General features: G+C 37.1%; 1 protein-coding gene and 1 pseudogene across 8 annotated transcripts in view; both read left to right on the top strand.

Moving 5' to 3' along the window:
- MCTP1 (multiple C2 and transmembrane domain containing 1) overlaps positions 1-23597 on the top strand; it is a 549320-nt gene that overhangs the window by 287250 nt on the left and 238473 nt on the right. The window lies entirely within an intron of this gene.
- Positions 7521-8675, top strand: LOC119508356 (annotated as a pseudogene).

Raw genomic sequence — 23597 nt, 5'->3', positions numbered from 1 at the left:
GTTAATGCAAATCTCATATTAAGCAAGAGCCCTATCTGCCTTAATAAAGTAAATGAATATTAGTATTGATGGAAAAGTAGACAACTTGGCAGAAAGGCAGAGGCGAGGAAGTGTGGGTTCATGGGAAATGTAGAGTTTAGGTTGGTTCTACAGTTTTTATTAAACTTGCCAAGACAGGCCATGGACTTTTTTCAGACCCTACCAGAGAACTGAAAGGAAGTACTGAGTTGGAGATCAGAACAAGAACTCACAACACCTACTTCTATACTATATCTGCTGTCTTTGCCTCGATCGGTGACAACAAGCTTTAGTGGGATAATTGCAAGTTTTGAAGTCACTTGTCACATTAAACACTTATTAACTGTTTTTAGCATAAGGGGCAAAAGTTTTTTTCATTGTTCCTCAAGTATTTTAGTTGCACTGTAGGTGTTAACATTTTGGTTTGTTTATCTTTCTTACTTGCTTATAAAACTTATATAATCATTGACCAAGTCAAATAATATAATAATTGAAGAAAAGCTTTGAATTAATAATCCAGTGACATGGAAACAGCTGAAATAATTCCATTAAGGACCTGTATTTTAAAGGGAAAAAAAATCTTTCCTTTTAGTTCCTAATTTGTAGAAGAATATACTTTTAAAAATTCTTTCATTGAAGAACAGTGGACAAGACGACCAGCTTATTGTGTCTTTATTTCAATGATTTCAGAAATGTAATTTGTCAACAGCTAAATATATGCAGGTTTACACATGTTTGGAAGGGATGTCTGTGAAACAGTGACTAGCTATTTTCTAAGCTCTAAGGGTCAAGAGGAAACAGACTTTAGCTTTGGAATATAAATTTTAGCAAAGCTATCCAAAATTAGAATACACCACTTCACACACCTCAACTAATATTGAATTTAATTTTGACATGCTAAGCTAGAAGCATTTAATCAGACTATACATTCCATCTTCATAACCATCTGTCATCTGGCACTGGGTTTTGTAGCTGGAACTCTTTTATTCAATGAAAAACTGGACAAAGTCTTTTCCAATTCTAAGACTTTGTGTTTCTATAAGATTATTCAATCATCACTTAGTTTTGAAGGCAAAATGTTGCTGAATGTGAAGATGAACAATATGCATAATATGACTTTTTCACTCTGTTCTGCTATTTAAGGTTTTCTGACTCTCAATCTATATTCTTAAAAAAAATATTATTCTCTTAGCAGATCTTTTCTTGCTCTATAGATATTTTAATTTGAGTCTAATAGAATCCAATAAATAATAGCCTTAATACCTGTTATGAGTTTGTTTTAGTTTCCTGGTTGCTAAAACAAATAACCATACAATGGGTTGGCTTAAATAACAGGAATTTATTGGCTCATAGTTTTGAGGCTAGGAGAAGTCTAAAATGAAGGTGTCAGCAAGGCAAAGTTTTCTCCCCAAAGACTGTGGCATACTGGGGCTGGCTGCCGGCCATCCTCGTCCTTGGCTTTTCTGTACATGAAAATTCATATGGCGGCATTTTCTCCTTTCTCTTCTGGATTCCATTGACTTCTAGCTTCTGGCTGCTCCCCTTGACTTCTCTCTGTGTAACATTCTCCAAAAGGCCTCCAATAATAGTATTAAAACCCATCCTGATTCAGTTGGGCCACCCCTTAACTGAAGTGACCTCATCAAAAGGTTCAAAATGTTCACACCCACAGGAATGGATTAAGATTAAGAACATGTTTTTTCTGGGGTACATAACTCCAAGCTACCATAGGGTTGAATTATGTCCCCTGCAAAAGATATGTTGAAGTACCTGTGAATGTAGCCTTTTTTTGCAAATAGATTTTGATGACTTAAGATGAAGTCATACAGAACTTGGGACTGGTGTCCTTAGAAGAAAAGGAAAAGAAACACACACACAGGGGAGAAGGCCATGTGAAGGTGGAGGCAGAGCCTGGAATTATGCAGCCATAAGCCAAGCAAGGAATGCTAAGGTGTGCTGGTATCCACGAGAAGCTAGAAAGAAACAAAGAGGATTTTTCCCTACAACCTTCAGAGAGAGTGTGGCCCTATTGACACCTTGATTTCAGAATTTTGAGGAATAAATATCTCTTGTTTTAAGTTATCCAGTTTGTGGTACTTATTTACAGCAGTTCAAGGAAACTAATACAATATCCCTTCTTTTTACTCAATGCCATAAAACTACCCTAGAATTTTATAAGTGATTCTCTCATTTTACATTTTCTTACTGCGATGATTTGATACCCCTTTATCTCTAACACTGAGTTCCATCTGAAACACTTGGACCAAGAATTGGAAAGTCTGCCTTTGTTTAAGTGTGAGATGGCTTTAAGGAGATCTAATATTTGTGGGGTCTGAGTATGACTATCTGCAGGAAATGAGTGTTGCATGTAGCCTGATAGCTGAGGTGGGGGAAAGAAGGCAGTTTTTGCCCTTAAGTGGTGATCAAAAAGTGAAGGGAAAGCCTCAGATTTTGAGACCCTAGATTTGAGTGGCAATTAAACATGTGGCCACTTAGATACTTTTTATTTTTTTATCTGAATCCCATGCTTCCAGATGACACCTGAGATAGCTATAACATGGTGTCAGTCTCAAGCCTTCATTTTTACATGGTTGATCATATGAACGATTAATTATGACCATGTGGTTGGTCATTGTCCATCTTGATATATACAGTCAAAAGACTCTGACATTAACAATTCTGATAATAATACAATTCTGATTCTAACTAGAGTTAGGCAGAGACAGGCAGATTCCAATGGTTAAGAACAATCCTCTACAAGATTTTCCTTCAGGCTCCAACAACAAGTTCACGGCCCAGGCCACTGCATTTCTGACCAACAGGCTGCAAATTCAGAGGTTACCCCCCGCCCCAGGTGTACTAATTCACTTGTGTGACTCACATAACTCGGGAAAGTGATATGATTATAGATTTATTATAGTGAAGAGGATTCAAATAAATGTAGGGCGAATTCTGGGAGGGTCTCAAATGCAAAGCTTCCTTGTCTTGTCCGTGTAGAGTGATAACTCATCACCCTCCAGGTATATTAGTGTGTATTATCAATCATGGAAGCCTTCCAAGCTTCGTATGTCCAGAGTTTTTATTGGAGTTTCATTATGTAGGCATAACTGATGGAATCAGTGCCCACATGGTTGAGCTCAGTCTCCAGCTTCTCTCAGAGGTCAGGGAGGTCAGGCTAATTTGACCTGGATCAAAGCCCCAAACCCACTATGACCCCACCCCAATCAGTCATTTATCTTATTAGGAGTCTTTTTAGTATGAATTATTCAGGTGTGGTCTGCAGCCCACCAGGAACAACAAAAGATACCACATTCATGGGAAATTCCAAAGTTTTAGAGGATATCTACCAGGAACCTGAGACAAAGACCAACCAAACTCTTTTTTGTACTACAGAATCCATAAAGTTTTTCTTTTAATGAGTTGACAAGATAATTAAAATAGGTAAAATACCTAAAAGAATAGAAATGATCAATCTAAAATGTATCTGTGGATAGTGTTGTAAATATCACTAAATTCTAATAAAATAATCCTTAGAACTATATTTTTTTCTATTAACTTTTTGGAAAGAATCATTATCGGAATAACCTCTTAATCATTTGATGAGATAATTGCAAATTGAATTTTGAAATTATTTTTAAAAGCTAAGTATCAGTTAATTCCTTTCGTTAAGATCTCTGAATTTTGCTTTTTCTTTATTATGTGCCCCAAACAATGTAACCGTAGTATAATTTGGCTTATTATTTGTGTTTGTTAAGGTACATAATGAAACAAATAACTCCTGATATCAATGGTTTAACATAATGGAAGCTGAAAGCTGTTATCTTGCCTTATCATATTCTGATATGGGTCAGTGATTGGGAGTGGGGAATCTGGTTCTGCTCCACATAGTCATTCAGGGATCCGGTCTTTTTTTCCCATCTAATATTACTGCCTTCCTTCTATCCTTAAAGTCTTAAAGTTTTCTTTCTTTGGTCTGTGGGAAGAGAAATAGAGTTAGAATTGCCACTGAGAGATTTTTTGTGGGCTAGGCTTAAAATTGGCAAGTGTGGGAATGCCACACCATCAGTCTGACCATTGTCTCTAGGCTGTTTTAATGAGCTTTTGTTGCTCAAAGGCCTTTTGAATCTTATTTCCTATTATTTGGTGTCTAAAAATAGTCAATTTTTGCAATTCTTTTTACTCCCTTTCATTTCTACTTGCAAACCAGCCTATTTTCACCTGAGCTCATCTCTTTCTCATAATTATTTACTAAAGGCAGCCAATTGTAGAAAATATACATCTTCACTGTGGCTCTTTCCAAACATATCCCTTAAAACTAAGGCTTCCTTTCAAATTACCACAGGGACAGTTTTATCAAATGTTTTACCATGGCTTAAAAATTGTGTGTTAACTTGGTAACACAGCCATCCAGTGTTAACTTGTCACCTACCACCTAACCATTAAGATGAGGTCATAATATTAGAGATTTTTTGTTAAATGGCAGCACCTTTTCCTAGAGTCAATTTTTGTGCCAGTTAAGGTAAATAGTATTAGCACCTATAAAATACAAACACCCACCAAATCCATCGTTTAACAAAATAAAAATTTATTTCTTGATCATATCATAGTCCATTGCAGGTGGTGGTAGTGTCTCTGCTCCATGGAGAATTGAGGGACTCCAGATTCTTTCTATCATGTGTCTTTGCCCTCATCTGGTTCTCAGCATTGGGAAAAAAGGGAGAGGACTGCATATGAGAGGACATCGTGGAGATGGCACAATTTCTGCTCACATTCCATTCACCAGAACTCAGTCCTCAGTCACATGGCCACAGCTAAGTGAAAGGGCTAGAAAACATAAATTAGCATGTGCTTAAAGAAGCGGAAAAGACAGATACCAGAAAGGGATAGTTTCAGTTGTAATTTCTCTATACACATGAAAATGACATTCTTCCTTTTAAATATTTTATGCAAAAATATAACAGCTTTTACTCTAAGTTCAGTAAATGTATTTATTGAACATATGACATAATAATAGAAGAGATATGTCCCAAGCATATTCATGCACCTTTATTCTGATTTGGTTTCTGAATAAATCCGAATCAAATAATCTGTTAAATTCAAAAAGTATTCTAGGTAGATTGCTACTAAAATAAGATTATCTAAAAAAGTAGGACAGTTTGCCCATTTTTATAAATTGCAATGAGTGTCAATTACTGTAGTTTGGGAAAGTGGCAATGGCAAATGGTAACTCTTGCAGAAATGATCCCACATGTTTTTGTGATATTAATCTTAACATGCTTCAGATTCAGTATTTGAAAGTAAAATTCAAATGAAAGTCTTAGAATAACAGTAAATAAGAGTAGGAAATAAAGGGTGTGCAACTTAAGTACTGGTTACCTCAAGGTACTGGTTTCAAGATGTTACATACATTCCTTCATTCAGTTATATCTGAGTGTTTTCAGAAAAATATTTAGATAAGTGATTTTTGGAGAATGAATTGGAGTGGGGAAGACTAGAAATAGGGAGACAAATAGGAGACCACTAACTTTTCTTTTTTTCTCTCAAATTGTGTATGTTAATATGCTAAAGAACGTGTAATTCAATTTCCATGGCAATTTGTGATGCATTTTAATCATATTGTAATATAATTGTCATCAAATTGTTTCAGATAATGATAGAAATCTATCTACAAGAGCCATAACACTATTTGCATTGTTATTACTTATAGTTTTGATTGATGAAGTTGATTTCATCTTTTTTGGATCATAGTAACTTTTTTCTGGTAGATATGTTCTAAGGCATCCAATAAGGAATTGATTCATGCAATTATGGGGCTGGCAAGACCAAATTCTAAGGGTAGGCCAGAGACTGAAAATTCCAAGAGAGTGATGTTGAATTCTTGGTCTGAATTTCTTAAGCTGCAAACTCAGCAAGGAGTGCATGGTGTAGTTTTGACATCAAATTCCTTCTGATCCCTGGTTCTCTCAATTCTTGCTATTAAGAGCTCCTAGTGATTGTATGAGTCCCATCCACATTATGGAAGGTTATCTCCCTTACTTAAGGTCAACTGATTATTCATGCTAATCCCATCTATAGGCTAACCTTCTGGTTATAAGAGACCCCTAAATATAGTAGCTTTAAAAAGATGTATTAAGTTCAGAAGTGAGAGATCGAGGGCTCATCAACATGTGACTTCCATCTCTGGTCCATAACAGGTGTTCCACTTTCCACCAGAAGACCTAGAATGCACATGTCACTTCTGCAAATATCTCACCTGCAAGAACTTGGTCACATGACCACGCCTGGTTGCATGGAGAGTAAGAAATTCTTCAATAGGGTGACCATGCACCTTGCTGAAATTCACGGAGGCTGTTACTAAAAGGAAAAAGGGGGAAATAGATGTTGGGGTTCAGTCTGCCACAGAAGGCAAACTAGGATCAGAAGGCTCCATGGTAAGAGTATAATATAATAAAAATGCACTTATGTTTGTGCAAAATCTCCTGGACAGGGAGGTTTTTGAATACTGACCCTGAGCTGAAGTTCTGGGGCATGGAGGGCCCACAGCAGTGCTTCTGGGCATGGAACATGGAGTACAATGTAGTCCAAGAGGAATAAAGTTGCCTAATTTATATTCTAGAGATAACTGGCAGCATTTGGGAGATAGAGTTGAAGGAGGCAATGAGATCAAGGATCAAGGAGAAAGAAGGCTCCTACAGTAACCTCGATAAGGAATGAGGAGCAAGGGTGGCAGATATGGTTTCAAGAGCTAATTTAAGAACTTGAATCAGAGGACTTAGGAACATGTATCAGGTTGGATTTTTATTAATTGCAATCAACAGAAATTAAAAAATCAATATGGTTAGTGTAGGCTGAATTTATTATTATAGATGCCAATTATTTAATGGCTCAAACTTAGTGGAAGTTTATTTCTCACCCACATAGCAGTCCAAGGCAAGTGTTTTCTGGTTGGCAGAGGACTCTCCTCATGAAGTGAGGGACTCAGGCTCCTTCCACCTGAAATCACTTTTGATTTCCTTTATTTAAAAAGTCACATTTTGTTCATGGACATACATAGCAATGGAAATAATACTGTCTTTGAGTTTATAGTAACTGTAAATTGAATGGTATGAAGCAAAAAATGAATACGTAGAATAAATAGATTATAGAAGTACCCATGGTGGGGAGGAGGTATGATAGAAGAAGTATCTTCTGACCTTTAGCAGCATTTAGTTGGGAGTTTCAGAAGTAGAAGTATTTCTACTCAAGTTTCACTAATTTCCTACAGAAGAGTTTACTTTGTTTTGCCAGAACCTTGATGATAATTTCCCAGACACGCATAATCAATAAATGGTGATCTGCCTCAGTAAAAAATAATTATTCATTATCTATCTCCCAAAGAGAAATATATAACAAATTTTAGAAATATTTCCTTCAATGTATTGATAAAAAAGCCTTGGTGTTGACAAGGTAGTTTTCAGTTTCCTGGAAAACTCATCTGATGTAGAATGGTTCACTCCCTGTCAATGCCGTGTAAGTGAAGTGTTATCAGAGATTCTTGACTTTCCTCAGAGAAATTTGAGACAACAACTCATTTCAAAGACACAAAAGTAGACACAAAAGAAGTTAAATGACTTTTCTCAGAACACACTGCTTATAAGATGCAAAATTGACTCTTGGCGGTGGGAGCTGGGACTGGGGGTTCTCCAGAGGGAAGAGGAGTGACGTGGGGGAAACGCAGGTGGCGGCGCTGACAAGGAGTTGTCTTGGAGGCTTTTTTGGTCCCGTTTGTGAGACTGATGTTGTCCTTAATGATGGGGAAATCATGAAAATGGCAGAAATGAAAACTGAAGGTGGGAAAGTAGAAAAGCACTGCCTTTTCTGTGATGGAGAATCTGTTTCAGGAAAGGTAAACCTAGCCTTTAAGCCACCTGGAAAGAGGCTAGAGCATGAAGGAATTAGATTGAATTTGTAGGTCAAATTGAACTTTTCAATGACAAGAGTAATACTTACAAATTTGTAAACCTAAAGAAGGAATTGACCTTACCTGGAGAGCTGACTCAGAGCAAAAGTTATGACTTTGAATTCATGCAAGTTGAAAAACCACATGAATCTTTCATTGGTGCCAATGTCCCCTTGAGGTATTTTCTTACAGACCGTAGCAAGAAGACTGACAGACTTGGTAAGACAGTGTGATCTTATTGTTCACCAGCTTACTACCTATTGTGATGTCAACAACTCTATTAAAATGGAGGTGGGCACTGAAGATTGTCTGCACATAGAATTTGAATGTAATAAATCAAAGTACCATTTGAAGGGCACGATTGTTGGAATATTTTACTTCTTATTAGAATAAAAATCCAACATACGGACTTACAATTGATCAAAAAAGAAATCAAAGGAATTGGGCCAGTACTACAATAGAAGCAGAAACAATTGCCAAATGTGAAATGATGGATGTGCCTCAGTAAAAGGTGAATCAATCCAAAAGACTATTCGTAGCGTGGTATGCCCCAACCCCAACACAGAGAGATGTGAACAAAAACTTTTCAGTAAGGTACTTTTTGAATCTAATCCTTGTTGATGAGGAAGGCAGAAGGTACTTCAAACAGCAGGAGATCATTTTATGAAGAAAAGTGCCTGAAAAACTGAGGAAACAGAGAACAAACTTGCACCACTGATTTGAATCTCCAGAGTCATGGGCATCTGCTGAACAGCCTGAAATGTGAACTGAATAGGAGAAAAAAAGAAAAACATAAACTCCTGTAGCTGTTGAGATTAAGTTCAGCAGATTAAAGATGATTGCAGCATGTAGGGGGAAAAAAGGCCAAAACTCCCCTTATAATAGTCCTCCTTTATCTTACAGGGCTACATATATTTTATGATAACTAAATATTCTTCATGTACATGCATTTTAAAAAGTGCTTTCTTTGCAACAGTGGACCTTTCTTAAACTGCCTCCTTTTTTTTAACTGCACTTTTATTTGATGATAAACACTCAGGTACGCCTAAGCGTAAATTTTAAAGATTCTCCTGTGAGTGGGATGGTATTTATAATTTTGCTTTCTCTCTGCATAGTGTTGATTATAAATCTTGTTTCTCTCTTTTCATGCTGATTACTTCTTATTCTCTACATGCAAAAAATTACTTTATGTTCAAATAAAATTAGAAAACCTGAGTAGCCTTTATATTGTACTAAGATTTAAAACAGCATCTCAATTAAAAAAAAAAAATCTGAATAGTTTTTACATAAGTTTGAGAAACACATGTGGAGTGTTTAGCTGTAGATGCTTCTGAATCTACCATTCCATGACTTCCTGAATTTGTATCCTCTTAGAAGTCTTCTGTCATATGAATAGTAAATTTTTTTCAAGAGATTATGTAGCGTGTTATTGTGACCTTTCTCTCTCTCTCTCTCTCTCTCTCTCTCCCCCCCCTCCTCCTCCTCCCTCTCTCTCTTTATTTACCATTCTGCTGCTTTCCAGCAGTGCCACTGTACGTCTTCTGCAATGTGGAATTGACCCTATGTTGTTTTAAAATTTGTTAAACTGTATAATTTTTCCATAAATAATCTGAAACGTATGTGTATTTTTTTAATGTAAGGAATCTTTTTGCCACATATACACTATTTTCTTGACCTCAAAAATTTAATTTCTTCACTTTTCAGGTGAAAATTTGGGGATGGGGGCCTCAGGAGCATGTGTGAAGCATATAGTAAGCATGTAGTTATCCAGATCTGGACAATTTCATGTTTGTTAAACTGTAACTTTGGCTAGTTCAAACTCAGATTTAAACCTCACTCGCCTGTTTTAATTTTTTTAACATTAAATTCAAGTCATTTGTTCAAAATCTCCAAAAAGAAGGTTGCAGTCATCTGTTTGTATGCATGGTATCTGATCTCAAATACAGTAAATGTAGGATGTAGATACCAAAATGAAGCCTGCTGTATGGAAACTACTTTCATTTATGGTTCATTGGTTTTTGTATTAATATTTTTTATACACTTCAGTGCAAGTCTTGTCAGTTAACCTTACTTTCAGTAAGCTAAATAATCCGAATTAATTTCCTGAAACCTGTTTTACTACAATGGCACTTTGATAAAATGGTTGATAACCAACTTCTCTACTAGCAAAAAGTTCCATGCCAGAGCTTCTGTTTTAAATGTAGGTATCTGTGATGGTAACTTTTCCTTCATGTAAGTGCCTGTTCAGAGTTTCGAAACTTAAAAATTGCCAAATATTTTCTTGATTATTTGCATGTAATAATTAAAAATTATTTAAAGAAATTTTGAAAACCATTTCTATTTAACCAGCCTCAAATTGTGCAACCATGATATAAAAAATAATTTAAAACAGATACTGAACTTGCTCCTTGAATGATTAAAATAGGCTCTATTCTAAAAAAAAAAAAAGAGAGATCGACTCTCTTGCCAATATTCTTTCCACCATAGGACTTTCAGCAAGTATTGTCAGAGTCCAAAAGAAAGAAAATTCCAGTCAGTGGGGTCAATATTCAGTGTGACCCAGAGATAGAAGGGGCTGAAGAATAAGAAAATGCCATTGAAATCAGTGATTAAAAGTTACAGGTAACCCTCAAATAAACAATTTCAGGAAATTTTAGGGGGAGAAGCCAGAATAAAAGGGATTGAGGAGAATATCGATATTTTAGGTATAAGTTTTTAATAATTGGGTTTTTTAAAGTTGAAGTAATTTTAAAAATAATTTTTGAATGTTTAATATTTCTTTTTGTTGTTGTTAGGATGGCTATCTAAATATGCTCCCATATTTCAGCAGAATTCCAGGGAAAATTTTTTTTTAATGGCGAGAAATAAGCATACTTACAGAGTCAGTGTTTCAATTACAGGTCATGGAGGGAGTTCCCAGAGGTGATGGGAGTAAGGTGTTTTGAGGAGGATGACAGCTAGGACACTCTAGTATTATAGCTCTTATGTCACAGCTTAATATGCAATTTATATTCAAAATTAAAGCAATATTTTTCTGAAGCAGTGTGATAAAATATAAGCAAGCATAACCCTTCCCTATTTTAATTTACCTAAACTTCTAGAAGTTATCAGGAAATTACATTTAGATACTACCTGTTGTTTTTGCTAGATATGTATGAAAACTTGAGTAAACTGTATTTATCCCAAATATAACATGAATAATTTTCTTTTGCATATCCTGGACTCTGCTTTCAGGAAAGAAAAATAGCCAAAAAAATGCTCATAAAATTCATAGAGTCTATTTCTGTCTTTTACACCTTCTAGATCTAGTGTGTAATGAATAAATTTACTTAATCAATTGTATACCACATTTTATCATAGTATTTTAAATTCATCTATATGCTTATCATGGTAACTTGACTAATCAGAATTTTAAATTAATTAGAAGAGTCATATTCCTCATTCTGGAAAAAAAAAGTCAGTTTACTTTTGTTTTACTGCATTAAGCCATATGAGATTGTAAACCTCTTGCATTTGAATGTTAATATATTTAGTTATTTAGGCCTATGTAATATTTCATTGTAGGACGTTACAAGTCTCCAACAAAAAAATGAGGAAGAAATGAGAGAACTTAAGTAAATAATTTTAACACAAATAAGGTACCTGTTTTGAAGGTTTTCAAGTCATTAGTTAACATAAATGTATAGAAAGCGCTGATTATTCTTTCAGCTTCACTGTTTCCTCAGGCCTCTTTCTAATATGAAAGACCATATACAAAGGTATCTTCTCTCTTGCATTTGAGCAACAAATGTATGTAGCTTTATATATTTATAGAAAGATCAGATGCCTTCAGGAAGATACAGGTTAAATTTGAATTCTTTTTAACAGTGCACACTTTCACATTTATGTTCATTTTTTTTCTTTCCTTCTCCTACTCCTCCTCCCCCTTCCCTCCCTCACTCACCTCTTTCTTCCTCTCCTCCTCCTTCCATGTCCCCCTCTGCCACTCCTTCTTCTTTCCCTCCTCCTCTTCCTGCTTGCCCTCCTCCTCTTCCTGACACAGACTGAGTTACAATTTAGCGTCTTTTTTTTTTCTGTTAGCATTATTGAATAGTTGTAGATTCTTAAAACATGACTAGCTTTTTGTTTTATTGCATATTAGGTTTGGAATAAGATTGATTAAACTTGCTAACCAAGAGACTCATTTATTCTGAAAATAATAACCACAGGAGGCTCGTTATTAGATGACTATTTACATTTTAAATATCTTTAATACTATTTTAGGACAAACGAGACTGCCCTCTAGTGTATACTGTGTTTATTGCTGCACAAAAGTGAACCAATTCAAAGTTTAGTTCTAGGATTGGGCTTAAGTTACACTAAAGGCTAAACAATTACACAAAATGTTGACATGTTCATCAGTGTCCTTTATCCTTAAACTATAAAACATGGCACTGGGGACATGTATTCTTTTATTATAGGAGCAATAGAATATGCAAAAATATAATTCCTTTGTTTTAAGCAGTTTAAACCTTGGGTTCAGAAATAAGCAATTGATATTGTCTAGGTCTAGAATACTCTAGAAATTTTAAAGCATGAGTTTTATAATTATAAAATAAAATTATAATATCTTAAAAATAAATTCTGAAGTTAACATTATCTGAGAAGATGAATGTGTGAAAGGTTGTACTTGAATATGACATTAACAACAATGAAATAACATTTTATTGTAGCGCCAACGTTTTCTATTTTCATCTCCCATGTTCTTATTTCATAATCTCCTGAAAAAAATGTTTTAATGAGGGTAATGATCCAGCTATTAACAACAATGTTGCTAGACAATAACTGGGAAACACAACGTGCATTAGAAATGCCCTAACTTTGGTTTGAACCACAGAAATCAGAGGCGTTGCAATAATTTGGTGAGTGTTAGTGCCATCTTGTGGTTGGATGCAATATTGTAATGGAACAGCGCTGGCACATGAATTGTTTTAAATTTTTTGACCCAACAAACCAAATTGTTTTGTATAATATATTTATTAATGACTAACTATATGTTAATGGCTTGGATTTACTGGAAATTCCATTACAATAAAATGATTTACATTACTGGAAATTCTTTCACAACAAAATAACCTCCATAACTTGAAAATTCTTTAACTATCAACTGTGATAAGGTAAGATTTTCCAAAGAGAGATCCAGGAATTATTAGTTCTGAAAGATGCTCTTAAAGAAAGTATGCTCCACAGTCAAAGAAGCTTGGCAAATGCTGTATGTCATCCCTTCTTCTTAGAGATTCACAGTACATAGTCATTTATTTAGGAATATAGAAAATGTATCTATTTAATTTTGTTCTAAGTCAGCATTTTCCAAATTATTTGACCACAGAACTCCTTAAAAAAATACCTATTAACATCACCAGATATTCACATACTGAAATAAGGTCGGTAAAAACAGTTTTGAGCGTAAAAGATTAGAGCATTATTTACCAATCTTTTACTGAACCTAAATTATAAGAACAATGTCTCCAGCTCCCTGTGTTGGAATCTCAACAAGCTGTCCATCTTGAACTATTAAGCATTGTTGTAGATTCGTAAAACATGACTAGCTTTTTATGTTTTATTGTATATTAGGTTTGGAATAAGATTGATTTAAACTTGCTAACCAGGGGACTCATTTATTCTGAAAATAATAACCACAGTGATGAAGGATTCTAAATCACTGAAGTTCCCTTAAGTTAGGTAATTGAAAACAATTAGAAATTCCTTAAAGAAAGTTAGCTACCAAGAATAAATAAAGTTTAATAAAAGCATCTGTGGTGGTTTGAAGTTATGTATACCCCAGAAAAACATGTTCCTAAACTTAATCCATTCCTTTGGGTGTGAACACATTGTAAGTAGGAACTTTTGATGCCCTTACTTATTCAGTTAAGGTGTGACCCACCCCAGTCAGGATGGGTCTTAATCCTATTACTGGAGCCCTTTATAAGTAGAGTAAAATTCAGACAAAAAGAGAGAAAGAAAGCCACCGGAAGCATCCAGAAGCTGAAATTCAGTGGAACCCTGTAAAGAACTCAGAGGCCAGGAGAGACTGCCACGCACTTTGCCATGTGATGCAGAAGCCAAGGACCAAGGCTTGCTGGCAGCCAAGCCCAGAATGCCACAGTCTTTGGGAAGCAGTCATCACTTTCACGAGGCCTTGGTTTGGAATTTCTTTTAGCCTCAAAACCATGAACTAATAAATTCCCACTGTTTAAGCCAGCTCATTGCATTGTATTTGCTTGAGCAACCAAGGAAACTAAAACGGCATCCATATAAGAAGAAATAAAATAAAAATAAATAAATAAATAAACAAGCAAACAAAAAAACAGCATCCACAAAAAATTTAAGTGATATTTGGAAAGAGAGAAATGTAGAAAATATTCTTTGAAGCCAAAACAAAGCAGGAGAAGTTCGATGACAGACTCACTGCAAGTGTGCACCTGGATCTGTTTTCCCTGACTTATTACTGTGAAATTTTGCTGACTCATTTGTCATCTCCAAACCAGGTCACCCTGTGGCCAAAGCAACACCTTTAGGAAATATTACATCATTTTCATGTTATGTTTTAAGAGTCCCTGAAACACAGCTCCTCTCGCTCCCCAACACCAATCCCTGAAATCTTTGTGCCTATCTCAGACTCAAAAATCTGTCCCTAAACATTTATTTAACTCTTGGACCTACTCTTGTTAGCTGACGTTTTACCTCTTTGGGCCATAGGATATTTACTGCCTCAAATGGCATCATGGAGGCGGCCTAGTGTAGCAGTTAAGTTCATGCCCCAGCATTTCAGCTGTGTGACTTTGGGAGATTTACTCACCTGCTCCATGCTGTAGTTTCTTCAACTATAAACTCAAGATAACAATAGAACTCATCTCATGGGGTTGTAATGAGGTATGTTACATTTGATATAGTAAGTGTTTGGTAAATATTAGCTATGGTGTTGATGTAGGTTCTTTTTTGTAATCTAAATGTTACCATCAAGACCTCGTGGACCACCCAGGAGGCTTCCAGGCACAGGTTTACCTGCCTATCAGGGGATTTTGACAGTTAATTCTATGGTGGTTAAGGAAAATGATTCTGAAAAGTAAGAAAGAGATTGCTTCTCAGCAAGAGTGACTTTAGAATGTACGCAGTTCTGTGCTAAATTATTAGACGTGATGGTCTTTGTACATAATAGCTAGACTGGAAAGGGACACTAATATCAATTACTTTGAGAATCCCAATAACCCATATTTCTTGAAATTACTTTTTTAAATTAAAAAGTTATTCAGAGTTTTGTTGGATCAAAGAAATGGAGGTTTTTAACACCCTGAAATGGATATATGTTTCATTTTGATGTACCAGAAAAAGCACTAACTGGCCTGACCTCCAGATTTGAGTTCTAAACTGGGCTCTGCCCCATTCTTACTGGCAATATGGCCTGGAGCAAAACACTGAACCTCGCTTAGTTTTCTCATCTGTAAAAGGAGATAAGAGTAGAGTCACAGGGATGTAATGAAGATCAAACAAATAAGTGTGAGAGTTTTATGGACCAAAGTAACTTACTTCTCAGTATCATGATTATTTATAGTATTCTGAAGTATTCTCAGATTTTTTTCTCATCTGCAATATATGATGACAACATATACTTTGTTTTTCTTTTTTAAATTCAATTTTATTGAGATATATTCACATATCATACAGTCATCTGTGGTGTATAATCAGTTGTTCACAGCACGGTTATATAGTTGTGCATTCATCACTACAATCAATTTTTGAACATTTTCATTACTACACACAAAAAAGAATGTGAATAAAAGTTAAAGTAAAAAAGAGCACCCAAAACATTCCATACCATCTCTCCCTATTATTCATTTACTTTTTGTCCTCATTTCCCTATTCATTGGCCCATACACTGTATAAAGGAAGTGGAAGCCACAAAATTTTTGCAGTCACATGGTCACACAGTGTAAGCTATATAGTTACACAATCATCTTTAAGAATCAAGGCTACTGGGTTGCAGTTCGACAGTTTCAGGTATTTCCTTCTAGTTATTCCAATACACTAAAAATTAAAAAGGGATATCTATATAATGCATAAGAATAACTCCAGAATGACCTCTCAACTCTATTTAAGATCTCTCAGCCACTGAAACTTTATTTTGTTTCATTTCTCTTCCCCCTTTTGATCCAAGAAGGCTTTCTCAATCCCATGATGCCAGGGCCAAGCTCATCCCCACAAGTCATGACCCACATTGCCAAGAAGATTTACATTCCTGGGTGTCATGTCCCACATAGCAGGGAGGGCAGTGAGTTTACCTGCAGAGTTGGCTTAGAGAGACAGGCCACATCTGAGCAACAAAAGAGGTTTTCTGGGGGTGACTCTTAGGCACAATTTTAAGTAGACATAGCTCTCCTTTGCAGTAACAAACTTCGTATGGCCAAGCCCCAAGATAGAGGTCTCAGCCTTCTAAATTGGTAGCCCCCAATGCTTGTGAGAATATCTTTAATTCCCCAGGTTGAGAAATTTAATATTTCCACATTTTCCCCCAGCTCCTCAAGGGGGCTTTGCAAATACATCTTTATTCTCTGCCCAAATTACTCTGGGATGTATTGGGACTTCACACCAACCTGTACGAACCAACCAGATTTCACTCCTTATTCAATGTTCCATGTAATTATGTTGTTTGAATAAACTGACCATACAAGTTAAATTATATAGTGTATTACAAAAAAATATAGATTTTGCACCTAATAAACATCTCTTCCTTTGGTCTCACACAGAAGTTGAAGTTTTAAAAACACCATCAATATCATCCTTTACCCTTTAGTCTAATTTACCTTAGTCCTAACCAAGTCCATTTCATTCATATCTCTAATTTAAGTCTGATTTCTTTTTTCAGACTCCTTAACATTTGCTGTATGGGGTAATGCTGACATTCATAGCTGCCAGACTCTGGCTCTGAATTTCAAGTGTCTCACATGTCATACAGATACCCAAAGTTCCAAGGACCAACCTAATTATACACAAAGAGCTCAGCATCTCAGAATTTAGAAATAGCCATTACAACTCAGGAATAGATGTAACTGCTGTAAGAGCTTACGATCTAGGAACCTTTACAATAAACCTTCCCCTGACAGCCCATGCTCTCAGACTCAATTCTCAGAACTTGCACTTATTGTTGGTCCATATTAGTGAAGCATTATAATGCTTTCCTTTTCATTTCTGGTTTATTTCACTCAATATACTGTCCTCAATGTCCATTCATCTCACAACTTCACTCCTTCTTGTAGCAGCTCAATATTCCATTGTATGCACACACCACAGTTCGCCATTCCATTCATCAGTCGATGTACCCTTAGGCCACCTCCATCCACTGTAAATCGTGAACACTGACACCATAAACTCCACTGTGTATAGGTTCATTTGTGCCCTCTTTTCAGTTCTTCCAAGTATATACCCAAGAATAGGGTTGCAGGACCATATGGCAACCCATTACTTAGTTTCCTGTGGAACCACCACACTACCTTCCAGATGGGCTGCACCATTCTGCTTCCCCACCAACAGTGATTAGGTGCATCCCTTTCTCCACATTTTCTCCAGCACTTGTTTCCCTCTGTTTATTTTTTAGACAGTTTTATTCACACACCATACATTCCATCCTAAGTAAACAATCAGTGGTTCCTTGTGTAATCACATAGTTACTCAGTCACCAACACTATCTGTATAGGGACATTTCCATTTGTTCCACAAAGAAAGAGGAGGAGGTTAAAAAAGTAAAAAGAAAAAGAAAGGAACGACAACTAAAAAGCAACAAAAGAAAAAATAAAATTAAAATAAAATACAATAAAAAGTTAGACAATACCACCAATGCCAAGAATCCCATACCCCTCCCTTATAACCCCCTCTTATAAACATTTAGCTTTGGTATATTGTCTTTGTTATAATTAATGGAAGCATTTTACAATGTTACTGTTAACCATAGAATCCAGTTTGCATTGATTGTATTTTTCCCCAATACCACCCCATTTTCAACACCTTGCAAAGTTAACATTCATTTGTTCTCCCTCATGTAAAAACATATTCGTACTTTTAATCACAATCATTGACCACTCTAGGTTTCACTAAGTTATGCAGTCCCAGTCTTTTATCTTCTATCTTTCCTTCTGGTGTCCTACATGCCCCTAACTTTCCTCTTTCAACTGTATTTGGTCATCTTTGTTCAGTGTACTTACATTATTGTGCTACTATCACCCAACATTGTACTCCAGACCTCTCTATCCTGTCTTTTCCTATCTGTCTGTAGTGTTCCCTTTAGTATTTCTTGTAGAGCAGGTATCTTGTTCACAAACTCTCTCAGTGTCTGTTGTCTGAGAATATTTTAAACTCTCCGTCATTTTTGAAGGACAGTTTTGCTTGATACAGAATTCTTGGTTGGCAGTTTTTCTCCTTCAGTATCTTAACTGTAGCATACCACTGCCTTCTCGCTTCTGTGGGTGCTACTGAGATATCCACACAGTCTTATTGAGCTTTCCTAGTGTGTGATGAATTGCTTTTCTCTTGCTGCTTTCAGAATTCTCTCTTTGTCTTTGACATTTGGCAATCTGATTAGTAAGTTTCCTAGAGTAGGTCCATTTGGATCAATTCTGTTTGGGGTACACTGCACTTCTTGGCCTGTAATTTTATATTGTTCGTAAGAGTTGGGAAGCTTCATTGATTATTTCCTCTATTATTCTTTCTACCACTTTTCCCTTCTCTTCTCCTTCTAGGGTACCTATAACACATATATTTGTACGCTTCATGTTGTCATTCAGTTTCCTGAGGCACTGCTCATATTTTTCCATTCTTTTCCCTATCTATTCTTTTGTGTATAGGATTTCAGATGTCCTGTCCTCCAGTTCTTGAATCTTTTCTTCTGTCTCTTCAAATCTGCTGTTGTATGACTCCATTGTGTTTTTCATCTCTTGTATTATGCCTTTCATTCCCGTAAGTCTGCCAATTGTTTTTTTCAAACTTTAGAGTTCTTCCTAATGTTTGCCCAATGTCTTCTTTATATCATTCATCTCTTTTGCCATATCTTCCCTCAACTAGTTGATTTGAATTTTGGATTGATCTAGGAGATTTGTTTGATTAATAATTAGTTGTTTCAATTCCTGTATCTCAGTTAAGTGTAGGTTTGTTCCTTTGACTGGGCCATATCTTCATTTTTCCTAATGTGACTTGTAATTTTTTGTTGTCTAGGCATCTGGCTTCCTTGATTACCCCAATTAGATTTCCCAGACCAGATGGGCCCAGGTCTCAGGGGGGAGGTGTAATCATATCAAGTTTCCCTGAGGAGCAGGTTGTCAGACTCTTCTGTGAGGACTCTGGACTCTATGTTTTTCCTATCGTGTCCAGCAGGTGGTGCTTGTCAGCCTGCAGCTATCCAATGGTGTAAAGAGGTGTGGTCCTTTTAATTCTTAGCAGACCCTGTCCTGGCCAGGAGCTGTGGGTGTGAGAAGCCAAGCTTAGTTTTTTTTCTGGTTTCTCACCACCACCACCACCACCACTGCCATCCCAGGCCCTGGGTCTGAATTCTCTGAGGGAGGGCAGCCATTTGAGATGGACCCCACCTCCTTTTTCTTAGGGAAGATACACCCTTTAAGGAGTTATCGTCTACTGTTGAATTCCTCCTCTGTCTCTCTGACTCTATTAACTCCACCCTTGCCTGGGTCAGCACTGACAATTGAAAATGCCTAAAGCTTTCTCTAATGAGCTGCTTAGAATGAGAGAAAAAAAAAAAAAAAGGAAAAAGAGCGAAAGCCCCTTTTCAGGGCCAGTCCCCAGCCCCCAGTTTTGCTGGTTGACCAGAGTTGGTAGTTGGTTCTCTGTGCCCCTTTTCTTGGGACACAGCCATTTCCCAATATTCTGAGCTCAGCCATCTCCAAAAGACTCTTTTTTTTATTTGTTTATGTGTCTTTTTCCATCAGCCCTGCCTCCTCTCTGCCAGGAGGAACCTCAGATTCCTTTCCTGTTTGCTCTAGGTTTATCTGTGCTTGTAGCTTGTATTCAGTAGTACAAATCTGTTAATTAAAACCACAATTGGGGCTTGGTTGATCTGCATTCCCTTGCTCCAGCAGGGACTGCTTCTTTCTCCCACAGCAAAGTTTTCCGACTCAGCCTGTAGTGCCGGTGGGAGAGGGGCGCCAGTTCCACAGTTTGGGGAGATTTACTTACAGTTCTATGCTGCGATCTCAGCTGTTCCACCCTTTCCAGGCTGGTGTACAAGGTGTGTCCAGTCACGGATGTCCCCCGACAGTTGTTCCAGACTATATGCTAGTTGTTCCTGGCTATTTACTAGTTGCTCCGGAAGACTAAAGTCCACACCTCTCTATGCCACCATCTTGCCCCACCACCCCAACAACATATACTTTTACCAACTTCACAGTGTTGTTATGAGGATGTATATGACAGTGTTCTGTACATTGTAACCTCTGCACTCATTCATTTACTCATTTAACAAATACTTGTGCCTTGTACTTGGACAGAGTCCTGGCCCTCATGAATGGCATATCCAGTGGTAAAAATACACATTAAACAGGTAGACATACAAATTAAACTTTAAATAACATTATGATTAGTACTATGAAAGAAAAGAGTAAATGCAGTGAGAGAATAACAGGGAGGCCTAATCAGAGTGGAAGGTTGAGGAAGGCATCCCTGAGCAAATTATATTTAGTCGAAAACTGAAAAATGAGAAGGTGCCAGCCTGGTAAAAAGGGAAGATGATGGGAGGGAGGGTCTTTTCAAGCAGAAAGGCTAGATAGCATATGTAAAGGCCGGAAGCAGAAAAAACTTCCAGTAATAGAATAACCAGAACATAGGAAGGGACCCAAGATGAAGGTGGAGAAGTGGCAAGTCCTGTAGACCAGGTTACAGATTTTGGATTTTATTGTAGGCATAATTGAAAGCTGTTGAAATGTGTTAAGCAAAGAAGTAAGAAGATTAAATATGCATTTTTAAAAGGTCAGTCTGGCTGCTATATAGGGAAGTAATGGAAGGAGGCACAGTGGATGTGGAGGGCCCAGTTAGGAAGCTTTTATAGTGGTACAGGGCAGAAATCATGGTAGCTTAACTGTAGCAGGGACAGGGAAGATAGATGGGTTCCATATATATTTTGGGGAAATGAATCAGACTTGATCATGCCCTGGATGCAAAGCATAGGGGAGAAGGAGGTTATTAGGAATCATTTTCAGGTTTCTTGCTTGAGTAACTATCAAATCATAGAGCCATAAACTGAGATTACAATGCCTAAGTGAGGAGCAGGTCTGGTGGGAGGGAGGATCGAGAGTTAAGTTAAGGACAGGTTAGTTTTGGAATGTCTATTTGATACCAAGTGGAGGAGTCAAAAGGCAGCAGGAAGAGCAGTCTGGACTGGAGATATAAATGTGAGTGTCATCAGCATATAATTAGGATTTAAAACCACGGGAACGGATGAGAGAAAATGCAAGAAAGCCAGAACACTAAAAGAACACTTCCCAGAATAAGAGCTGGGAAAAATTTGAAGAAGCATGACCCAGGAGGGCAGTGCCATGGCAGTCAAGAAAAGAGCATGCTTCCAGTGAGAGGGAAGGGTCAGCAGTGAGGACTACTGCTCACAGCTCGTTGGAAACACAATTTGAAAACATGGAGGTAATGGTGACCTTGGCAAGAAACTTTTCAGAGAAGGTATGGGAGCAGAAGCCTGAACAGAATGTTTAAGGGGTGAATGAGAGATTAAAATTGAAAGGAGCATGCATTGAAGACTCTTTAGAAGTTTGATTAGACATTCAAGAAGGGTGGTGGCTGTAGGGGAGAGTATTTTAGGATGGGGCATCATGAAGCACATTTGAGTGCTAAGGAAGAGGAACCAGGAAGGAAGAAGTTGAAGGTGCAGAGAAAATAATGAACCATCTAAGTACCTGAGAAGCTGAGAGAGTGTGAGAGACAGAGTCCATTGCAGTGGCTTGATGAGGGAGATCACTCGAGGGGCTGGCTGCCTTTGTGTCCTCTCGCTGCATACTGCTGCTGTCCGAGTAGAATCTGCAAAGATGACTGTGTAGTGGCACATGGAGTGGTGTCTGAGGATATCAATGTCCTCCTGCTCCCTTTCATTGTGCCCCTGAAGAGCAGGACTTGGAGAGGAGTTGTAATGCTTGTGCCATTGTGAAAGGGGCAAGGAAAAAGTTGGATATAGAAAGATGAGGTTATTGACTTCTATTTTCTAGTGAAATATGAGGCAGGTGTTTATTATATCTTCTGATTAAATAGTAATAATAATAATAGCTAACATTTATTGGGTGCTTACTGTGTGCCAGGCACTATTCCAAATGCTTTGCATAAATTAACCTATTTGATTCTCACAAAAACCGTCTAAAGGTAGATCACATTATCTCCATAATACTAAGGCACAGAGAGTTTAAGTAACCTTACCAGCTAGTAAATAGCAGAGCCTGAACTTGAATCTGGCCCATCTGGCTCCAGACTGTGCACTCTATTTTTCCGTAATAGTAAAGGCACTGAATGATAACCAATTTACTAAAATTCCATTTTTAAAAAATTTAGCCACTCATAAAAGTAAGAATTGAGAATTGTTTTTTAAGTTCCAGTTGTTGCAGAAAAAGGCATCATTTCTGTGTTCATACACTGGGATTATAGGCAGAGATGAGTCAAGGGTAGAAGGGAGTTGGGTCAAAGCTGGGGGAAAAGGTAAAGGTGAGGTCTGGTGCCTGGTGGTTTGAAAGGACCTGGAGATCTGAAATAGAGATGTAATCTGGAACGGGGAGTGTACAGGTTCAGAGTCTGACACTCAGGAAACAGAAGAAATATCAGGGCAGGGAACCTGAATTCTGAGAAACTTTCAAGACTGTAGAAATTAAATCCCTGGCAAGGAAACAGCACAATAAGACATCAGAAGTCACGCACAAAATCTGAATAATGTCAGGTACAAGGAACAAAAACACTGAGCCAACTTCTCCGTGACAGCCCTAGAATTTTTAAATGGTTCTTACAGAAGTGGGAACCAATCCAAGTATAGCCAGTAGATAATTGGGAACACCTGATCGGGAGCACCTTGCCTTTGGGGCTGTCATACTTGACGTCTGTTGGCAAAATTCCAGGGAGGCCCATATGGGCACTGTTTGGAGAGGCTGTGCCAAAGCTCCTCTCTGGCTCTCTTGTTTCTGTGCCTCTGTGGCTTATCAAACTGGCTTCTTTGGCATCATCTCTCTCCCTTTCTTCCCTCTTTATCTCCTTCTCTGTCTTTCCTCCCTACTTTCCTTCTATCCTTCCTTTTTTTCCTTTCATTCTTTTTTCCTTTCTTTCATTTTTTATTTTTTATTTTATTTTTTATTTTCCTATATGATGTTGTACTATCAATCTTTTTGTTTCTTAATTATCACTTTGTTTTTAAGATGTTTCTATGATGCAGTATGTTGAATGAATTCATTGTATTCCATGTATGCATCTACCATATTTTACCTTCACTCTCCATGGCAACAGACACTGAGATTGCTATAGCCAATATTAAATAAATAAATTATTTCAATAATTGAAATAATGCTTCAATACATCTCTTATGGACTTGCACGATTTGGGGGGTCATATGGCGTATACATTCTTT

Source organism: Choloepus didactylus, chromosome 13 (genome assembly GCF_015220235.1).
Source record: "Choloepus didactylus isolate mChoDid1 chromosome 13, mChoDid1.pri, whole genome shotgun sequence".
Taxonomy (NCBI): Eukaryota; Metazoa; Chordata; class Mammalia; order Pilosa; family Megalonychidae; genus Choloepus; species Choloepus didactylus.
Note: the sequence above shows the minus strand (reverse complement) of the source record. Positions and strands in the feature narration are given on the sequence as shown.